Genomic DNA, 17,890 nt, shown 5'->3' on the forward strand with positions numbered 1-17,890 from the left:
TGTATATCCATACAGTGGATTATTATTCAGCAAACAAAGGAATGAGCTATAAATATGTGCTAGAACATGGAAGAATTTCAAAATAATTATACTGGGTGAAATAAGCCTGACAAGAAGAATATACACTCTATGATTTTGTCTTTAAACATTCTAGAAAATGCAAACTAGTCTATGGTGACAGAAAGCATATTAGTGGTTACTTAGGGACTGGGGCTGGGAAAGGAGGGCTCCAATGAGTGAGAAGGGACAGGAGGGAGGTATTATAAAAGATCCAAGGACACTTTTGAAAGTATACATGCATTATGTTGATTGTGGTGATGGTTTCATACACACTCATACATATGTTAACACTTAACTGTTATATACTTAACACACGTGCAGTGTAATTTAGGTGAAAAGTACTTCAATAAATTTGTTTTATAAAACTTTAAAAATAAAATTGGCCTAGCTTAAATCCAGCAGAAGGTGAATATATGTATTTTAATAAAAATATCCTGTAAAAATTTTTACAGTACTTGTTTTTGAAATGATTTTTATTTTTTAAATTGACAGTTTAAAATTGTATATATTTATGGTGTAAAACATGATGTTTTGATACATGTATACATTGTGGAATGGCTTATTCCAGCTAAGCAATGTATCTGTCATTTCACATACTTTTTTTTTGTGGTGAGAATATTTAAAATCTACTGTTAGCCATTTCAAGTATATAATACATTGTTATTAACTATAATCACTATGTTGTACAATAGATCTTCTGAACTTATTCAACTTTTTTAGATTCTACATGGGTGAGATCATGTGGTATTTGTCTTTCTGTCCCTGCCTTATTTCATTTAGCATAATGTCCTTCAGTTTCATTCATGTTGCCATACTTGACAAAAATAACAAGATTTTCTTTTCTTTTCTTTCTTTTTTTTTTTTTGAGGCAGGGTCTCACTGTGTCACCCAAGCTAAGGTGCAATGGCATGATCACAGCTCACTGAAGGCTCAATCTCCCAGGCTCAAGTGATCCTCCCACCTCAGCCTCCCTAGTAGCTGAGACCACAGGTGCATGCCACCATGCTCAACTAATTTTTAAATTTTTTGTAGAAACAGGGTCTTGCTATGTTGCCCAGGCTGACCTCGAACTCCTGGGCTCAAGCAATCCTCGCTCCTGGGCCTCCCAAAGTGCTGGGATTACAGTCATGAGCTACCATACCCAGCCAAGATTTCCTTCTTTTTTTAAAGGCATAATAGTATCCTATTGTGTATATATACCACATTTTCTTTATCCAGTCATCCTTCATGGACACCTAGGTTGTTTCTCTATCTCGGCAATTGTGAACAATGTTGCAATGAACGTGGAAGTACAGATACCTCTTCAGGATACTGAGTTCATTTCCCTTAGATGTATTCCCAGTAGTGAGATGACTGGATCATATGGTAGTTCTGTTTGTAATTTTTTGAGTGACTTTCATACCATTTTTCATAATGACTGTAGTAATATACAGTTGACTCAACAGTGAAAAAGGGTTCCCTTTTCTTCACATCCTTGCCAACATTTGTTATCTCTTGCCTTCTGATAGTAAGACAATATCTTATTATGGTTTTTGCTTTGCATTTCCCTGATGATTATTGATGTTGAGCCTTCTCTCATAGACCTGTTGGCCATTTGCATGTCTTGTTTGGAGAAACGTCTGTCAGGTCCTTTATCCATTTTTTAATCCAGTTGTTTTCTTGCTATTGAGTTGAGTTCTTTATATATTTTAGATATTAAGCCCTTATCAGATGTACAGTTTGCAAATATTTTTTCCTGTTCATTCAGTAGATCCTCTTTTGATGATACATGATTGTTGTATACTTTATGAAGTGAATACACAGTGTTGAGGCCAAATGTCAAGGATTCCAGGACAGAAGGACCTCTTGGTCACTTACCATCACTCCTGGAATTTATACACTAGTTGAATAGCAAGAATAGACACAATAAATCAATAGAAAGAAAAAAGTCAAAAGAAAAAGAGGAGAAAAGGGAAAATATATGTAGGACCAAGCTACATAGACGGCAGTGAGAACTAAGGATTTTGAATGAGCCCTGTCCAAAAGAACTGCAGAAATGAGCCTTAGCTATGCCTGGAACAAGGGTCAGATATAATTGAGAGCAAAGGAGTGAAGGGGTGCTCATGGCCATGTAGAGGTCAAATAGGGGCTGGCTCTGAGGTAACATGTCACCTCATTTCCTTTGCTCCTTCAGTGGGTGGCCAGCCTGTCTGCTGTGATTTCCATACCCAATTCTTTTGTAGTATGGACAAATCCTCATATTTCAGGATATGTGGACATCATCCTCATATCGTTAAGATATGCCCTCTTGTATTAAGCCTCAGGATACTCTGAAGCTCTTCTTTAGCAAATGGATGGTAAGAGTTCCAGATCATCTTTTAAAATGTCCCCCAAAAGGACAATGGGTGCTAAAACAGGTAGACTGACAATACCCAATTTGGACCACCAGATGTCAGACTTTGCACAGTAATCAATCTCGGCAACCCCCGCAAAGACCGAAGAAGATAAATGAATTCAGGATAAGCATGCATTTTCCATAGCAGCCCAAAGGCATCAGATGCTTCTATTAGTAAACAGAGATGCTCTGAAAATAATCTTGCAGTCTCTGCTGGTACCCACATTAGATCTTATGTGTCAGTTGCTCTATATCATCCAGAAACACACATCAAGAGTGTTAGATTTGATAGGACTAATCAATGGAAGATCAAAAAAAATCCTGTTCCAGGTTGAGGTGGAGAGAAGGTGGGGAGGAGAATACGTGCTGCTTACATAACACCAATTACATCTATGGCAAAAATAATTGTCTCGTTTGCAGAGCTTTCCCCATTTGGTAAGGGTGCTTTAAAAACCAAGTAGTCAAAACACTGCTAGATTTATACCATACTTAGTCTAAGCATAATGGACTGGGAGAATTGTTCCCATCAGTTTGCTAGCCTGGATCTGTAATCTTGTCCTATGTCCACTTCTGTGGGAGCATTGTTGTCCTCAAAGGCTTACCTCAAATGCAATACCTTGGAAATCAAATCAGCGTGTCATTCTCCCCTTCCAATGACTTCCTATGCCACTTTAAACTGTCTGCCATGGCCTGCAATGCGCTGCATGGTCTGGCCCCTGCCTATTTTACCCTATGTTACCCTCTCTACTCTACCACCGACAGTGGCCATTTTGCTATTCCAAGAATAAATCAAATGCATTCCTGCCTCAGGACCTTTGCACTCACTGTTCCCTCCTCCTGGGATTTTATTCCTGGAAATCTTTGCCTACTTGCTCCCTTACTCATTGAGGTGTCTGCAAAAAATGTTGTCTTTTCGGAGAAATCCCCTGATAATTTCATCTAAAATAGAACTATCCACAACCCTACCAAACCCCATTCCTTTCTGTGCCCTCACTGTACTTTATTGTTCTTTATAGACCTGCCATATAACCTACAAAGAAATTAGATCATGGTTTTTTTTTTCTTTTTTGAGACAGAGTCTCACTCTGTCGCCCAGGCTAAAGTGCAGTGGCACATTCTCGGCTCACTGCAACCGCCGCCTCCTGGGTTCAAGTGATTCTCCTGCCTCAGCCTCCTGAGTAGCCAGAATTATGAACACCTGCCACCATGCCTGGCTAAGTTTTGTATTTTTCGTAGAGACTGGGTTTTACCATGTTAGCCCGGCTGGTCTCAAACCCCTGACCTCAAGCAATCCATCTGCCTCAGTCTCCCAAAGTGCTGGGATTACAGGTAGGAGTCACCACGCCCAGCCTAGATCATGTATTCTTTACTCATTTGTTGCCTGTCTTCCATATAGACTATAAGCTCACATGGGCAGAGGCCTGTCTACCTTGTTCACCACTGTACCCCTTATGGTTAAAAAGCAGTGCCTGGTGTACACATAGCAGCTCCATAATAAATATTTCTTGAATAAATACATGAAATTCATTCCCTTATTCCACATTTTTTTTCTTATTTTATGTTTATGGCACTATCATTCTCCTAATCAAATCACAAAACTTGGGGATATTTTTGACTCATCACTCTTCCTCATTCTCACATTCAGTCACTACCAAGACCTGTCTATTCTTCCATGCATCTATCCCTTTTCCCCCACCCTTCTATTCTCAGACACTCTCTTAGATCACTGTCTTGTCATCTCATACTGGGACATTTGCAATCCCTTCCATCCAAGTCTCTGCCTCCACACCATCCTGCCCATTACCAGCTTAATCGTCCCAAACACTGCCCTCAATAAATCATGACCTCCTATTGCCTCACCCCCCACAACACACTGACACACTTGCTCTGCCAACTCCCTGAGTTCAGAAACCATCAGAATAAAATCTCCACTATTCCTCTGTGCAAATCTCTTCCTTTAGTCAAGCTGGTCTCTCTGTTCCCTGCTCCTGCTTTGCCTTTTCCCAACATTGTGTACACTCTTCCTCCTACCAGAAGTAGCCTCCACTCTTCACTTTGTCTGACTGAATCCCCTTCCCATTCTTCATATCCCAACCTAAATTCCCCTTCTTTATAAAACTCCCTGAGCCAGACACGGTGGTTCACACCTGTAATCCCAGCACTGTGGGAGGCCAAGGTGGGAGGATTTCTTGAGGCCAGGAGTTTGAGACCAGCCTGGCCAACATGGTGAAACCCCGTTTCTATTAAAAAAGAGAAAAGAGAGGAAACTCCCACTGACCACCACACACTATGATGCTATCTCCCTCCCCTGGTCTCTTATCTATACCACCCATGTAGCTCTAATTAAGGCCTTAAATTAATGCTTTTACACACACACACACACACACACACACACACACACTCACTCACTCACCTCTGCTGGGCATCCTACCCACTTCCAAATACTCTGCTTCCTTTTGCTACCAAATTGAAAAAGAAGTGTTGCCATTTACTGTCTGTCCATATAAAATTATACAACACTAGTTCTATAATTGATTCAATTCCCTAAGTTTTAAGGATGAATATACTGAGGTCTAAATAGGCTAAGAAACTTACCGAATAACACTTTTTCATCCCCCAAATATGACTTATTTTTCTTGTTTTGGAATAACCCTAAGCTCCAGAATCCTACACTTACCATGAAGCTCTTTTTGTCCAGATAGAATTTGATAGAATATGTGGTAGTTCCTCTCTCCAGCCTGCTGGAAAATCACCCTGGACTTTTCAAGCAAATCTGGATGATGAGAAATGAATAAAAATTCACACTTAGGCATTCTTGCAAAATGTAGAAGAAAAGTAATCAGGCTGAGTGCAGTGGCTCACAACTGTAATCCCAGCATTTTGGGAGGCCGAGGCAGGAGGATCACTTGAGGCCAGGAGTTTGAAAACAGCCTGTGCAACATAGTGAGACCCCGTTTCCACAAAGAAAAATTTTTTAAATTAGCTGGGCATGGTGGCACATGCCTGTAGCTGTAGCTACTTGACAGGCTGAGGTAGAGGATTGCTTGATCCCAGGAATTCGAGGCTGCAGTGAGCCATGATCATGCCATGGCACTCCAGCCTGAACAACAGAGTAAGACCCTGTCAAGAAAGAGAAGAAGGAAGGAAGGAAGGGAGAAAAAGAATGAGAGAGAGAGAAAAGGAAATAAAGAAAGAAGAAAAGAAAGGAAGGAAGGAAGGAAGCAAGGAAGGAAGGAAGGAAGCAAGGAAGGATGGAAGGGAAGGGAAGGGAAGGAAGGGAAGAAAAGAAAAAAGTAATCAGATAGTGCAATGACTACTTACAGATATCAATGTCCACAGATGACAGCATGCCTCTGGCACCAAAGTGCATCCTGATGAATTTGCCCTAGTGTGGACACAAAACACAGTCAGACACAGAACACAGTTTCCTATTCACATTTTCCAAGCACTTGCAATGGCTTCCTTATATGTAACTCTCAAAACGACTACTTCCCCAAAAGTAAAAAACAAACAAACAAAAAAAAGAAATAAATAAAAGAAAAGAAGAGAAAAATGCAATGTGGGTTTGAGATGAGATAGCACCAGCTAATATCTGGAGGAAGCCAGAATGATTGTCAGGACTAGCAGTGGTTCTGGCTTGTAGCCCCAAATCTTCTGATTGCTACCTGTGTATTCTTGTGGGCATTGTGAAATCTCCCTGGGCCTCACTGTTCTTATCTAAAGATGAAAAAAATATTTCCTCAGCATATTTGTTTATTCATGCAACAAACATTCATTGAGCATCTACTAAGATCCAGGTAACCTTCTAGGCACTGGAGATACCACGCAAGAAAAATAGACATGGCCCCTACCCTCATGAATCTTATAGTCTAGTGGATAAGCAGCTACTGCAACAGCTCTGACATAAAATCACAACAAAAGCCAATATCCTAGAATTTAGAAAGTCAGAGAAAGGGGGGGCATAAAATGAAGTCGAAGAGGTAGACAAACTCCATATCATGTAAGCCATGTAGAACATGGGAAAGGGTAGGGTTTTATTTTATGTGTGCTTGGGAGACATTGTAAGGTTTCAAGCAGAGGAGTGATGTGATCTAATTTATGTTTCATAGCACACCTTGGCATAAATAATAGACGGACACCCTTTCTTCCTTATCAGTGAAAAGTCATAAGGCAGGATCTAGAGGGGCAGAAATGCTGTCCAGAGGTGCCAGTGCCCATGTCAGAATGCCAGATGCAGCTGAGGAGGTGGCACCATGGGGTGGCAGCTAGAGCCTGTGGGATGAGGATGCTGGAACAGGGAGGAAGACAGCCTGGTGGAGGTTGGCCCATGCCAGGAAGGCATCAGGGCAGGACAGCAGCCTGGCAAGAAGACGTGAGTGGCTCTGTACAGGGGGATCGAACTAGTACATTAAAATATGTAGGACACTGGGCGTCACACACACAAACACACATGTATATATACCCATACACACAAACATGCAGGTACATATGTATGTGTGCACATACACATATACAGAAGTATATGTATACATACCTATTTAGTATTAATTGAAAATTTTAACCCAGATTTCTTGATTTTTTTGAACTCCTTTTTCTTTTTCCTTCTTTCTTCTTTCTTTCCTTCCATTTATCCATCTTCATGTTTATTTTTCTCCTCTACTTCTTTCCTTCTATCTTTCCAACTTTTCCCTCCTTTCTGTTCTCTTTCAATTGCTTTCTTTTCTTTAAGGCAAGTTCCTACTCTGTTACCCAGCAGGAGTGTAGCGGTATCATCATAGCTCATTGCAGCCTCAAACACCTGGGTTCAAGCCATCCTCCAGCCTCAGCCACTCGAGTAACTGAGACTACAGGTGCACACCACCACTCCAGGCTAATATTTTTATTTTTAGTAGAAACAAAGTCTCACTGTGTTATCCAGGCTGATCTTGAACTTCTGGGCTCAAGTGATCCGCCCACTTCAGCCTCCCAAAGTGCTAGAGTTACAGGCATGAGCCACCACACCTGGCTATCTTTCTTTTTACCTGATGTTCTTCCCTTTCTTCCTTTTATTTTTTTCCTTGTCTTTCTTCTTTCCTTTTTTAAAATGTTCTTTTTCCATCCCTCTATTCCTCTCTTTTGCCTCCTTTGCTTTTTCCCCAGCTTTCTATCTTTCATATTTCAGCAGAAAGTCCTTTCGCATTCTAACAAATCCCAAATCTACCAGTTGTTTTATGAACCAGTATTAGCACCTGCTATGACCAGCCAGACACTTTAAGCTCATCTAAATGTGGACAGAGCAGCTCTAAGGCTTTGGATGGAAACTAGCCAAATCAGCATGAGGTTATTATTTAATTATGCCCGGAGACTCAAACAGGAAGCCTTCTGCAAATTTTCTTGTAAATTATACAGTGGCTCCCTGCCACTCATTCTTGGCATAATATGGATTTGTTAAACTAGGTTTAGAAATCCAAATTCTTCCTCTTTCATGGGAGTTCTAGTTATCAAAAGCTACCTAAAAATACTTTCTCCCCAGCCCCCCAAAATGTCTCCAGTGAAAAATATGCAGGGGCAAGGAGGCCACAGGCAATAGTACAAACAGTAATTGTAGTAAGTGAATTAGGAAGTGCCTACTAAATTGACTTGTTATAAGGGGTTTAGGAAATCATGAAGGAGAAAATATTTCAAATATGTAAAACATAATAAAATATGAAACATTATTATAATTTTTTGGATGAGCTTCTCTACTGGGAGTGGAATTTGAAACTATTAAGATTAATGCTTTTTTCTTGAAATTGACCAAATAGAAACTCCTCAGATGCATATTTATTTATAAAAATTTAATTGTCTTAATGATATAGATGGTAAATTTTTTTGAGAAATCTAACATTACAGACTTTAATCAAAGACCTTCTTTGGTGTTCTAGAATTTTTTCATACCTATGTGCTTACATATGAGTTTTACCATGGCTTACAAATTAAATACTTTGATGTTATGCTAAATCATGTTACTTACAAAACGAGAGGAGTTGTCATTTCTCAGGGTTTTAGCATTTCCAAATGCTTCCAAGATAGTATTCACTTGCATGATTTGATCTTCTAACGCCCCCTGAGACAAGAGAAGTACAGCTGATGAAACTATTGGTAGAATTCTGTAATGTGGCAAGCCCTCCATCTCCAGGTCAAACCCCATTCTTGCTTTGATAACCAGTGGCCAAAAGCTGCTTCCAAATTTGGTTATATTATCTTGGAATGAGAAATCAGAAAAACAGTTGGGTGACAGAGGCTAACAATATACAATACCCCTATGAATATGTGGGAGCTCATTTATTTGCAATGCTTCTTTTTTGGTTGGCATTGGCCTGAGTGGGAAAAGAAAATGGTCACCAAATAAAAAAGAAAAACATACCAGAGCTTATTTCCAGACAAACATATCGTATATTTCCCCCATCATCAATCTTCCTCTCTTCCCATCTGATTTTTGCACTTGGAAATTTATCCTAGGATAATACAACAGACTCTTGGTGTTATTAAACTATACTTTTGCTTGCTTCTTTTCCTAAGTAATCTAGAGGTTCACAATGAGTAGTGACTTTTAATAGTATTGATCTTGAATTTGAATCACATGTGCTCAGGCTGATAGGCCAAAACAGATCATCTACCTATCTACCATATCTACATGGCTTTGTTGTTTTCCAGTCAGCCTCAAAGACCCATTTTATGGGGGTAATTATATAGTATATGGTATTTAATAATTTATGGATTTATAAATATTATATCCCTTTTCAGTAATATGGGTTTACTGTCCTTCAAATAAGTTAGAGAACATTATATATATATGAGCAAGGATTTCCATAGAAGTGTTATATATTATGTATTGTATTATATATTATCATAAAACTCAACGTCTAGACCAAACCATTTAATGCGCACCAAAAAAAAAAAAAAACCACAAACATCTAAAATGCTTGTGAAAACAAAGTTACATCTAGTGAATAAAAGAGTTCAATGATGGCCAGGGGCGGTGGCTCACGCCTGTAATCCCAGCACTTTGGAGGCCTAGGCGGGCGGATCACGAGGTCAGGAGATCGAGACCATCCTGGCTAACACGGTGAAACCCCATTTCTACTAAAAATACAAAAAATTAGCCGGGCGCGGTGGTGGGCACCTGTAGTCCCAGCTACTTGGGAGGCTGAGGCAGGAGAATGGTGTGAACCCAGGAGGCGGAGCTTGCAGTGAACAGAGATAGCGCCACTGCAGTCCGGCCTGGGCGAAAGAGCGAGACTCTGTAAAAATAAAATAAAATAAAATAAAAGGGTTCAATGATACACAAAGAAATCAATAATCAAATTCAGGAATGTGGTGATAAGAAAAGAAACTTCTATAGTTTAAAAATTGGGTCAGATGGCTATTTTAATATATTTCTTACTTTGCAAAAACAGCAAACATCCAGTATCGAATTGAAAAAAGCAAAATAATCATGCCAGACATAGAAAAATGAGAGGTCTAACAGCTCAATAACTCATTGATTTTGAGTTCCATTCAGCATTACCTAATTTTATTTTGCATACCAATGTTTATGGTCTTAGTTATCCTCAAGTTATTATGACATCCATTAACATGTTAATGGAGCTAAACAAAGTAAGCTAAACTAAAATGAACAAGGATTTTTTTTTTTTAATAGGGAAGGCAAAGTTTTTCTGAATGTAGTATGTGATTAACATTGAGGGGTATATCCATTGGGCTTTTAGAATTTGATCCAGGAGTTAGGTATGAATGAAGAAAAATTTTATTGGTGCATATTTGTGGGAATCTGATATCTCACAGTAGCTAAAGGGATTCAGAAATATCCAAGCCACTGATGACCCTAGCCTTTAGGTAAGATGGTTTGAATCTTGAGGACTTAACTTACAGGTCCAACAAACAAAGACCAGGCCAGAAAATGCCCCTTTAAGCAGATGTGAAATTAATTACATAATTCATGTTTTCATGATTTGTTTGGAGCACTTGATGATCCTCTCTCTCAAGGACCAAAGGAAATATTTTTTAAAAATACTTTTCTATAATTTGCAAATTGTCCTGTGGCACTTGTTGCCTCCTTACTTCCCAAAAGTGGTCCGGACAGAGCCTCCATGATCCAGTGGATAGGACCACCTCATCTTTTCTGCCAAGATATATAAACACTTACCGGCTTTTTCCTGGATTCACTCATGGCTGCTATGGTGGCAAAATACTGGATAATATGTTTGTTGTTCACAGTCTTTCCAGCACCAGATTCTCCTCTGTGATTTGAAATTCAGTGACACAGTTAACTGGTTCTGATTATCAATGCAACGAAAGTTAGGTAATTTTTATTATATAGGCTATGGCAAGCAGGGAAGCTTTTACATAAAAGTAGAGCTTCAGATGAAACTTGAGGATATATTGACGTTTAATTGGTTGGGAGAAGGGCAAGGACATTTCAGGCTGGAAAAACAGCATGAGCAAAAATCTGGAGTTAGAAAGATCACAACTTTTTGTAAATATTAGGAAGCCTGTTCCTTGTGGTCCTAATAACAAACAGCAGGAAAGCACCTTTTCTAACTAGACAAGTCTCTTCATTACCAGCTGTTCAAGAGATTTTCATGTATGAAGGCTACCATACAGCCAAGTCCAACTGTCTTCTCAGAAGAGGGCCACCAATCACTTCACCAGGCAGTTGGGCTTTAGGCTTTACCTTACCTTTGACAACTAGCTAACTTTGTAATGTGGGAAGATCACAGTGGCGAATTTATAGCCTCCTCAACGTAAGCATCATAGAATCAAGGCCTGCCTGCCTTTATCTATACAAAGCTCCAGAAAATAGTTTATCCTCTCCGTGAAAGGCTGAACTCCCAACTGTTCATCTAGCTCTAAAATTCTGAGACCTTATGATCTCTCTTGGGATAACTGAAGCCAATGGAGAGCCCAATGTACAAGGTGGTATCATCATCATTGCATGGGAAGGTAAAGGACTTTAGCACTTCACAGCCCCTTGAGTCTCAGCCACCATGCTGACACTTTACCTGGCCAGCCAGGGCTCTTTTAACCAAAATTCACATACAATAAAATATCACTGTGACCCTTCCGTCTATCCTTTTTACCCCCTTTCTTATTTCTCTAAATGTCACCATCTTTTAGTTTCCACTGCTTCACGTACTTTGACCTGCCCCAATCTGGCTGCCCACAACTGCTTGTTATCTGTTCCATGGGCATACCTACTGGACGTTCAGCCCCTCTGCTTAGCCAGTCCAGAGGCCTTTGAAGATGACCATTTGGAACAGTGTAGCTCCCTTAATCCTCAAGAAGGTAATTAAGACCAGCTTGTGCACTATTTCTAAAGGATCTCTGAAAATGAGGGAGGCAGACTAGCTGACACCATATTTGGAGCCATCACTGACTAAAGCACTATGACAATTTCCTGAGTATCTTTTTCTTACCTCAAATGTATTGAATCTAAAGGGCAATTAATTCAAAGATGGCGAATCAAAGTTTTATTCTCAGTGAAATGGAGGTATCTATTTCACTGAAACTTACTTCAGGCCAAAAAAGAAAAACAAGGCAAACACTTACGTGAAGAGTATAGACTGATTTTCTCGATCTACAAAAGAAAGAAAAATGCCAGAATATTCTTATATTCGAGGTTTATGTATTAGTATGAACTTATTCAAATTTCCCTAGCTACAACTTGAAATCAGACACAAGGGAAAGGATTAGTATCATTTATAGTTAGAAAAACATACCCCTCAAATGGTACAGAGTAAAATCGATTTTCTCTTGTCCCTATGTATGTCAATCATAAGAACATATAAATTAAAGGCCTATTTCTTTGCACTGCATACAAATGGTAACCAACTAATGATTGAGATTCTTGCCATTTTAAGCCTTTTAAGAATCATTGTGTAATAATATCTATAGAATAACTTCTTTGTGCCAGACACTATAGAAGATGCTTTATATAATAAAGGCTAACATCTACAGGGGGCTTACTCTGGGCCAGCCACTGGGCCGAGCACTTTAAATGCATTATCTCACTTTGATGTACAAACTAATCGGCCCAATAACCCTAGGAGGTAGGTACTATTTCGCCCACATTTTATCCAGAAGGAAACAGAGGCTTCAAGTGATTAGCTAACTTTAAAGGCCATGCTCTGCTCACAATGCCTAAGTGCCTCTTAGGGACATAGAGAAAAAGTAGATCAGATATTTTTACTTTTCATTTTGTAGGGCAGCTACTCACTGTGAAGCATGTCCTGAAAGGCGTTATTGGCAACAGCAAAGATGTGAGGGGGAGCCTCTGATCGCCTCTTCCCTTTGTAGGCGGCCACGACTTCTTTCTGATACACGGGAAGCCATTTGTAAGGGTTTATGGTCACACAGAAGAGACCTGAATATGTCTGAGGGAAAATCAGAAAAGATTTCAGAAACTAGATTAGAAATACTTCCAGGTTTGTCAGCTCTTCCACTGTCAAGTAACATTTGCTCAAATATTACTTATAAAGGAACTCAGAGGGGAGCTTTTGGAATCATGTAGAGAAGGGACTTCTAACAAGAAGAGACAGAACCAGGTTAGAGTAACATCAGGACCTGGGATTACCTTTCTCCTGGGAGACCTGCTAATTACTAACAAGTCTGACACATGGAGCTTCTGAAGACAGAGAGGACCCTAACGGCAGGACTGCAGAGATTTCAGTAACCAGCCATCAGGCATTTGAGGCCAGAGGGGACTCTCTGCCTCAGCAAGATTAGGGGCTTGATTTTTAGGGCACTGAGAAGGAATAGCTCATGTGGGTCACTCAGTCACTGAAGGGGTTGAATTGTGGCCCCCAAATAGATATGTTTATGTCCTATTCTCCAGAGCCTGTGAATGTGATCTTATTTGCAAAAAATAGAGTCTTTACAAATGTAATTACGGGTTAAGGGTCTCAAGATGATGACATCCAGGTGGGTCTTAAATCCAATAACTTGTGTTCTTATAAGAGACACACAGAGGAGAAGGTGATGTGACAATGCAGGCAGAGACTGGAGTGACAACCAAAAGGAATGCTAGAGCCGCTAGAAGCTGGAAGAGACAAGGAAGGATTCTCCCCAAGAGCCTCCAGAGGGAGTGCAGCCCTGCTGATTGGATTTGATTTTGGACCTCTGGCCTCCAGCACTGTAAGAGAATAATTTCTGTTGTTTTAAGCCACCCAGCTTGTGGTAATTTTGTTACAGCATCCCAGGGAAACTAATACAGTTACATGGTAAATCAGAGAGCTGAGGAGCAAGCTGGTTGCATGCCATGGCTCCTATGGCCATGGGTCCCAGATGCTACATCTTAGCTTAATCTACTCAGCACTGTTTCTGCTACATAGGTTTTCAGTAAGTCAAAGAACCTGAGCAACAAACCATCATCAATTTAAAGATGATGAAGAAATCATCTCACTCATTAATCACTAACTAGGTGACATGCATTGAACTATGTGCTTTACCTACATTATTTTATTTAATCCCCCAAGCTCCCATGGGGAGGCAGACATTGCTATCCCACTTTATAGATAAGGCAACTTCAAGAAGTTAGGAAACTTAACAACTAGTAAGTGACAGTGCTGGTGGCTAGTCTGTCAGGCTCCAAGCCTCATGCTTTTAACTAAGGATGACCTGTGGGAAGGCATATGAATGTTGACAAAATAAAATTGGGGAAATCCTAAGATAAGGTCCCTTCCCAGTAGACATTGCTCAAGGACTATCCCCATGCGAGCATGCTTAAACTCAATGTAAGAGATCACCCAGGAGAGATTGGGACATGCAATATGAGTGCCAACATGACAGTTTAGCAGGAAAGCATATTACACACATAGATCATCCACTGGCCATAGCGCCGCTTCAGGGTATGCAGCACGGATGCCTCATTGAGGTGAGTCATCATTGCCATGTCTTCAATCATTTCAAACTCTGGAGGATTCATCTGCTGGATTTTGTCCTCTTTTATGCTCAGACTCTGCAGAGAGAAGAAAAATATATGATATATTCCCCTGTCTCCTATGCGTATTCATTTTCCCATGAATTAGAAAGAATATTCAGACTCAAAAAGAAAAAATGATGCCGCATTAGGGGATGGGGCCAGAAGAAATTAAGCCAGCCTTCATGGAAAAAAACAGATGTTCTCCCTGAAAAAGCCCTCTCCTTCCCTAAAGATGAAGTAAACATAGTATTTTTGTTATATCAAGATTTTCTATCATGCAGTACCCTAATCTTATGGCTTCTGGCTAGCCCTGATTCCCTCTAAGAGTACATGGATCATATTATGTACAATCTAACCCCTAACTCCCAGCCCTTGATGTCCCAACATACCTTGGAGATTTGGAAGAAGAAACTTAGAGTGGAGGATTAAGGAGGCAGGCTTTATCCTTCCAGACCTAGTTCAAAACCTGTCTCCTCCCTCAAACCTTCCCAACTACTCCAGCTTATTAGTTTGTCCTCTTCTGTTAAGTCTTACCACTTGTACTATCTTTACATTAATACTCTTGTGTATATTTTAATAATTGACTATGTTAGACTATTTTCTGGCTAGATTATAAATACCTTAAGAAGGATTTTTGATGTTGTCTTCTTTAATGAAGTTCAAAAACTTGCAATGCATGTTCATTTTTGATGTTGTTGTCATAATAACTATAGTTATTAAATACAGTTATGAAAGCACCTATCACAATGCTTGGGATATAGTAAATAATCAATAAATATTAATATATTGATTAATACGGATGCATTTCTACTATCAAAGTTTCTTGGGATTCTTCTCACAGGTTTCCTAACACCCTTTCTATAGCCCTTTTCCATGATTAATACATATTTGTGTCAACTGATTGCCCCATTTAATCCTAGTTGGTGACGGCTTCTTTCCAAGGCTCTCACACTGTTTACATTCTTGATTCAATTTCTATCCATCTGTCTTCTTTGACATTGTTCTAACAGTAATCCCTCTTCTTCTGAGTCCCTTCACTTTCTGTATTTCAAGGACTCCTCATCTCCCCTCAAATCCATGCAGGACGTAATCATATCTCATACATCTTCAAAAACCTCCCCTTTTCCCTAATTCTATTTTTCTATCTTTTTCTTTCATTTCCAACTTTCATCAATAAGTAGTACTTTACACCCACTAGATATATTGCCTTTGTTAATGTTACAAAGACCAAAGGTGATTGGAAGTGTAGCCACTTCTAACATGAGGAAGAGGAATCCTGGAGCCAAGGAGATAGTGAAGCTGGGGGAATGGGACCTTCGCTACATGAAAGAAGGACAAGCAGGACAAAATAAACCACCTTCAGACTCTTCTTTCTACCTGCATTAATGGCGTTCATGTCTTTCTTCCTATGGTTGTAACCACATTATAGTCACAAATCACCTTAAGTGCTGTTGAAGGGACGGTAGTTTGTTTTGGAGAATGTGCTCAGAAGAGCAAGCCTCACATCTGGAGGCCTAATAAAATTTAGTTGGTCATCATTAAGCAAATGAAAAGACAATACATAGACTGAGAGAAAATATGTACAAATAATACATGTGATAAGGGATTTGCAGCCAGAAAGTAAAAAGAACTCTTACAACTAAATAATGAAGAGGCAATAGCCCAATTTAAAAAAATGGGCAAAGAGCTTGAATAGACATTTCTCTGAAGGAGATAAACAAATGGCCAATATGTACATGAAAAGATGCTCAACATCATTAGTCACTGGGGAAATGCAAATAAAAATCACATTAAAATACCACTTCATGCCCAATAGAATGGCTGTCATCAAAAAGAAAATAAAATGTGTTAGTAAGGATGTGGAGAGAGTTTAATTCTTATATGTTGCTGGTGGAAATGTAAAATGGTAGCCACTTTGGAAAGCAGTTTGGAAATTTCTCAAAATGCTTAGTATAGAGTTACTATACAATCCAGCAAATACACTCCTAGATATACACCCAAGAGAAATGAAAACATGTGACCCCACAAAAACTTGCACATGCATGTTCATAGAAACATTATTCATAATAGACAGAACATACAAACAACCCAGTGACAATCAACTGATGAATGGATGAACAACATGGTATATCCATATAATGGAATACTATTTATCCATAAAAAGGAATGAAATATTTATTCATGTTACAATGTGAATGAACCTCAAAAACATTATGCTTAGTGAAAGAAGCCAGAAACAAAAGGCCACCAATTATATGCTCCTGTTTATCTGAAATTGCTAGAATAGGCAAATCTATAGAGACAGAAAGTAGATCAGTGATTGCCTGGGGCTAGTGCCGGAGGAAAGAAGGGGGAGTGACTGCTAATGGGCACAAGATTTCTTTGGGGAATCTTTTCTAATAAAATATTGTCCCAAGGCTAAGTGACCCTGATTGAGTCTATTTCTTAGTTTACTGATTTAGGACTAAGGAAAATTTCTTGCTGAATTTTCCCTTGTCCACCTATTTATGTTCCAGTTAAAAAGCACCAAGTTCTTTTCTTAATTTCCTGAAGAGTTAAATAACATCTACCTAATTTGAAATTTTTTTACGTAACAGATATTGACTGTTAGGAAGACATATGAAAGCATTCTATGTGGTAGTTTATGAATGGCTTCCAGAATTTTAAAAATCAGATGGCAACATGTTAGATCGTAAATTGCCTAAAAACAAAGATAGCATTAAAAAGACAAACTTTCCCGATATCAGTAATATCTGTTTGTTATAGGATGTGGCTTGTTATGGATTTGGGAAAAGGAAGAATTTAAAGGAGTTTAGAGAAGTGAATATTGGCAGGGAATCATCTGTAAAATCTATAAGGAAGAGTTCATTTAAGTAGGACAGAAATGGGGCCCGGCTTACACCACGGGGTGGCAGGTAATGTGAAGTCAGCAATGTAGGCAAAGATTCTGAGAATGAGCTGTCTTCTCAATGTTACCCCGCTGCTCTGAATGCCTTGGTGGCAGGGAGAAGGGGCTGGGGGGGTATTATGGCTTCACTACACATTTCTTCTGTGAATCTTACAGTCTAGCTTGTACCCCAACAACTGATATAACCTTTTCTTACAAAGGTCATAGATGACCTCCTAATTCTGAAATCCAAGACTTTCTCCAACTCTTAATCTTCTTCTGTGGCATTTGTCATTACCGGCCATTCCCCCATCTCTTGGCTTCTGTGACACTATGCCATTTTTACTCAAATTATACATCTCATTCTTGATCCTACAAACACAGCTTTCTTCATGGTTCCTTAAGTCATTATTCACCCCACAGGATACGTTTTTTTAAAAATACTGACTTGAAACATTGATGAAAAAGTAGAAATGGCTGTGAGTTCTAGTCAATAATCCTTGCCACTGGCAATTGTTTTACTCTGATTTATTCACTGTTCTTCATTAAATCTTTGACGGTAAGTGGAGTTTTTTTGTTTGTTTGTTTGTTTTTGGTGACAGGATCTCACTCTGGTTGCCCAGGAGTGCAG

The sequence above is a fragment of the Pongo pygmaeus genome, chromosome 2 (genome assembly GCF_028885625.2).
Source record: "Pongo pygmaeus isolate AG05252 chromosome 2, NHGRI_mPonPyg2-v2.0_pri, whole genome shotgun sequence".
Lineage (NCBI taxonomy): Eukaryota > Metazoa > Chordata > Mammalia > Primates > Hominidae > Pongo > Pongo pygmaeus.